Source organism: Phacochoerus africanus, chromosome 9 (genome assembly GCF_016906955.1).
Source record: "Phacochoerus africanus isolate WHEZ1 chromosome 9, ROS_Pafr_v1, whole genome shotgun sequence".
NCBI lineage: Eukaryota > Metazoa > Chordata > Mammalia > Artiodactyla > Suidae > Phacochoerus > Phacochoerus africanus.
In genome coordinates this window covers 127,719,618-127,724,201 of record NC_062552.1, presented here as the reverse complement: position 1 = coordinate 127,724,201, position 4,584 = coordinate 127,719,618, and the positions used below count along the sequence as shown (strand labels likewise).

The following is a 4,584-nucleotide window of genomic DNA, read 5'->3' as shown; positions in this document are numbered from 1 at the left end:
GTGTCCGTGTTCGAGGGTGTGCATGTGTGTGTGTTTGTGTGCACATGTGTGAGCACACACGTGTGCACTGGCTTCTCCTGCGGGTGTGTACATCTTGCTCTCTGAGGCAGGTGAGGAGCTGACAAGGCCTGGCACGAGTGGGGTGGAAGAGACCTTTCCTGGTGGGCCTGGGGGCCCCCTGACCCCCGGAGGAAGCTTCAGCCTGGACAGGTGACCCACCAAGGGAGTGACAGCAGGACACAGGGCAGCTCTGCCTCTGACCTGGATGTTCTGAGGTGGGAGAAGCCCTGAGATGGTTCCACACATGTGTGCCCAGGACAGGGCACGCAGGGCCCACGCCCCTTTCCCCGGCCTCCTTGCCACGCCCTGAGCAAAGCCCTGCAGTGGGTGGGCTGCACGCTGCCTGGTCACTCTGGGAGGCCGGCTGCAGGCCTGGCCCCTGCCCTTGGGCCTCCCCGGCCTTCCCCCTGTCCCTGCGTGTCCCCCCAGCCTGGCTTCGGAAGGCTGGCCCAGCTCAGGCCCCAGGGCTGCTGCGGTGCTTCCAGGATGGTGGCACACTCGCAGCACCGCCGCGGCGCCTCTAGGTGCTTGCAGCTGTGAGGAGCGCCCTGCTGGGACCCCTGGAGGCTGTGATCCCCGGTGGGGGGTGTGGCCCCTGCCCCCCACCCCCACCCGCCCCAGGCAGTGCGCACAGCAGGGGTTTGGTAAATGCTGTCTGGGTTGAGCTGCTGGCCAGACCAGCCGGTGGGACGTCCCTCGTCCCCAGACCAGCAGCTGACACCCTGGGCGTTACCCAAACTGCTACAAATTGCGGTTGGCTGGAGCCCCTACGCCCTGCAGAGGAAACCGGATTGCTTCCTGCACAGTGGCCCGCACGCACGGCAGCCGGCTTGTTTTTCCTCCTGGGGCTGCTGTCTCTGCTGCTGTCTGGGGCGGTGTCGCCTCGTGGGGGTGGGGAGGGGAGGCCGGAGCCTTGCCCTGCCCCCCGCAGTTCTCCCCAGGTCCCTTCTGCTTTTCACCTAGTAGCGGAGGGTGACAGGTGGGGAGGGCCCGTCCCTTTGCAGCCACAGACCGGGAGGCCAGCTCCCCCCTACCTCCTCGGCCCTTCGGCAGCTCTGGGGCTTCCCCGGCCCTGGTCCCCGCCCCCTCCCGGGGCCTGGGGTGGTGCAGGCAGTTCCTAGATGGGCCTGTCGCCCCCGCAGCTCCCGGCGCCGCGCCGTCTTTGTGGAGGGGGAGGGGCTGCGTAGCGTCATCGCTACGCCTCCTAGCCGGTGTCAGCAGCACCCCCACCCCCGCCGTGAACCTAAACATGTCCCCAGAAAGGCTCTACCGATGTCCCCGAGGGGCCAACCCACCTGCTGGTCCCCTGGGCGAGGGCCTGGCCGTGGAGCTGCCCTTGGACGACGTGAGGCTGGGAAAGGGACTAAAACGAAGGCAGGACACGGGGTGTGACCCTGCCGGTGGTGCTGCAGGAGGGCTCTGGCCTGTGTCAGCCTCGCTGGGGGAGGAGTGGGGGAGGGCGGGGGAAGGGCCACACCCTCCAGCACTTCTGCTGGGCAGAGGCGCCCTGGTCCCCCCGAGGACGTCTGGGGGTGGTCCTGGCCTTGGGATCCTGCTTGCATCATGGGGCCCTTAGGGCAAAACAGAGGCTCCTGCAGGGTCACCCTCCTTGTGGGGGGGGGGGCCTGAGGAGACGCTCTGAGGGCGGTGGGTTTGGCATACAGTAGGTGCTTAATAACAGCTCTTGACCAAGTGAGCGGCCTCCCTCTTGGCTGTGTGCCCTGTCCTGTCCCAGACTGAGGCTGGCTCTTCTGGCCCCGTCCAGAGTTCTGGGAGGTGGCCCTGGAGGTGGGAGTGCCCTGCTGGCCAGGCAGGCTTGAGGGTCCCACCGCGCGGGCTGAATCCGGGGGTTCTGCCCCTGGACAGAGGCCCTGGGCTATGTGTCCACATAGATGCTGGCCCCTTCCCTCCTCAGCCTCTGGCCGGTTGCTCCGCTCCGCAGGCAGAGGTTCCATATTAATCCCTGTCAGTTTTGGCCTCTGGCCCCTGTGTGCCTGTGTCGTCTTCATGGCTCACTTGGTCCAGGCATCTCCTGGCAAGGAGTCCCCTCCGTTAGTGTCCTCAGCTTCTCCTCTTTTTTTTTTTTTTTTTGGCTTCATGTAGTGCTTTTGGAAGTTTTAAAAGTCCTTCTTTCCAAGAATGTGTATGTATGTCTGACTGGGTCACTTTGCTGTACAGAAGATGACAGAGCAATGTAAATCAATTATGATAAAGAGATTTTAATAAAGTCTTTCTCTGCCCAGGCTGCCAAGATACTCTCCTGCACATTCATTTTTTTGTTTTTTGGGTGGGTTTTTTTTTTGTCTTTTAAGGGCCGCAGCCACGGCATATGGAGGTTCCCAGGCTAGGGGTTGAATCAGAGCTGTAGCCGCTGGCCTACCTCACAGCCACAGCACCGTGGGATCTAGCCGGGTCTGCGAGCTACACCACAGCTCACGGCAACGACGGATCTGTAACCCACTGAGCAAGGCCAGGGATCGAACCTGCATCCTCACGGATGCTAATCAATTTCGTTTCTGCTGCACCACGACGGGACCTCCCCTCCTGCACATTCTTTTATCAAGTTCATGGTTTTGCCGTTTCATTTAGCTGGTGCATGTATTTAAAGCCACCTCTGTCCCGTCCTGGAGAAGTGGGCTTTGGTTCCCGCCAGCCCCCGGGGACAGCCAGACGGTGAAGTTCCCCTCTGCCTTCCCGCAAAGCCGGGGCGGTTCCCGGCAGCTGTGCAGCCCCCACAGCTGGCACTTCTGCGTGGCAGGAGGAAACCCCTCGTTACTTTCCAAGTTTCAGATTCCTCTTTCACTCTCCCAAGGGCAAGTCTTACTGTCCAGAGGCTGGACGTGAGGGGTCTTCCGAGAGGCTTTTCCACTCACGGGGCATGCAGGGTGGGTGGGCTCCAGGGACAAAGTGCATGGGATTCGAACCCACTGCTCCTGGGCTCACGGACTGGAGGGACAGACAGACAGAGAGACAGGGGCGAGGGCCTGTCACACGGGCAGGATTCACTGTGACCGTGGCCCTGTCCTGGTTCTGGAAACCTCTGGTGCCCCCAGCAATCCCTGGTGAAAGTGGACCCCAGAAAACCCCCCGAATGTGGTGTGATCTTTTCCACTGAACAGTGGATGGGTCTTTCTGGAAACTCTGGAATGGATGATAAGGTTATCTGCCATCTTTAGCTCCCCGGGAGGAGCCACCCTCTGTCGGGGGACCCAGGGTGCAGCAGGGCTGCTAGCGCTGGCGGCCAGAGCCACCGGGCAGATGGCTTCCCCACGGGGCTCTGTCTCCCAGGCTCAGGGGGGGTGGGTCTCCTGGGGTTTCCGGAGCTGATCCATCTCCCCTCCTGTCTCTCCCCCAAGCCCCCTCCCAACGTCTCAGGTCTCCAGGCCCCTCCCTCCTCCCCCCAGATCAATCCCCAACTGGACCCTTTTCTCAGCTGAGGGCAGTTTCACCACTGGCCTTGCCAGTGTGCACCCAAGCCTGTCTGGGACCGGCCTTTGCCAGCTGAGAGGGGAAGCTGGTGATCACGTGTGCCCGAGACCGCTCCTGACCCTGGTAGCCAGCATCAGCAGGCACAGCAGAAGCAAGACCACATTCCCCAGCCACTCCGCAGCAGACGTGGCTACAGGACGGCATCCCTGAGGACACAGGGCCAGGAGTGTTGGGAGGGGGTTCTGGGATGTCTCCTCAAATGGGAGGGCCCCGCCGCCCTCAGCTTTCTTCCTTCCTGACACCTGGAATGCAGATGTGAAGGCTGGAGATCAAGCAGCCATTTCTGACCAAGAGACAAGGCACCTGGATTCCCAAGGCCCCAGAAGCTGCCGGTCCCGAGGGAGAGGAAGCCCAGGCGTTCAGCTTGGTTGTCTCGGGTTTCTGAGGTGATGGGCAGCCTGTGCTGGGTTGACCCAGGTCACACCATAACTTGGCTGAAACCGTGACCCATGACTCACCCTCAGAGAGGGCCCCGGTCAGAGGAACATGGGCGGGTGACAGTTTTCAGAATCCCCAAGCTCTTGGGGTGACAGCGTCTCAAAAGCCCCTTTCCATTCCCGGCCTCTTCTCTCACGGGGACCTTCTGGCCTCTAGGAGTCCCGTGGAAAGGCCGGGAAGCCCCCGCCTCCCTGCCCAGCCCCCATGCCGTGATTCAGCCTCGTTAAGGCTGAAAAGTGGGGGAGAGGCCAGGAGCCGGAAGAGCCCGGCAGGTTTACTGGAAGGAGGAAAAGCTCGCCTCAGCCCTCGGCACCGTGGCCCCTGAAGCGGCCGCGATGCCCACGAGGAAGCGGGGCTCCCTGCAGGCACGTGGCTTCTGGAGGGGAGAGAACTCTTCACCCTGATGACACGTGGAAGGAGACACAAACCACACTCGGTCCCCACAGCGTCAGGGCGGGTGAGTCGGCACTTTGGGGACAATTTGCGTATCTGGCGGCTGTGGTTGTGACTGAAACGCATGGAAGGTACGAAAACCCACGGGTCCCACACGCCTGTGTGCTGCGCACGGCAGTGCGACTCGCGGCGACCAAAGGGGAA

The 4,584-nt window shown here is 62.2% G+C and overlaps 1 long non-coding RNA gene across 1 annotated transcript; it reads right to left on the bottom strand.

The window, feature by feature from the left end:
- Positions 1-209: 209 nt before the first annotated feature.
- Positions 210-1,487, bottom strand: LOC125135600 (uncharacterized). The gene is made up of 2 exons (XR_007137005.1): positions 1,356-1,487; positions 210-1,019 (listed from the first exon to the last, which is right to left on the bottom strand). It is a non-coding gene; the product is annotated as an uncharacterized LOC125135600 (long non-coding RNA).
- Positions 1,488-4,584: the final 3,097 nt, after the last annotated feature.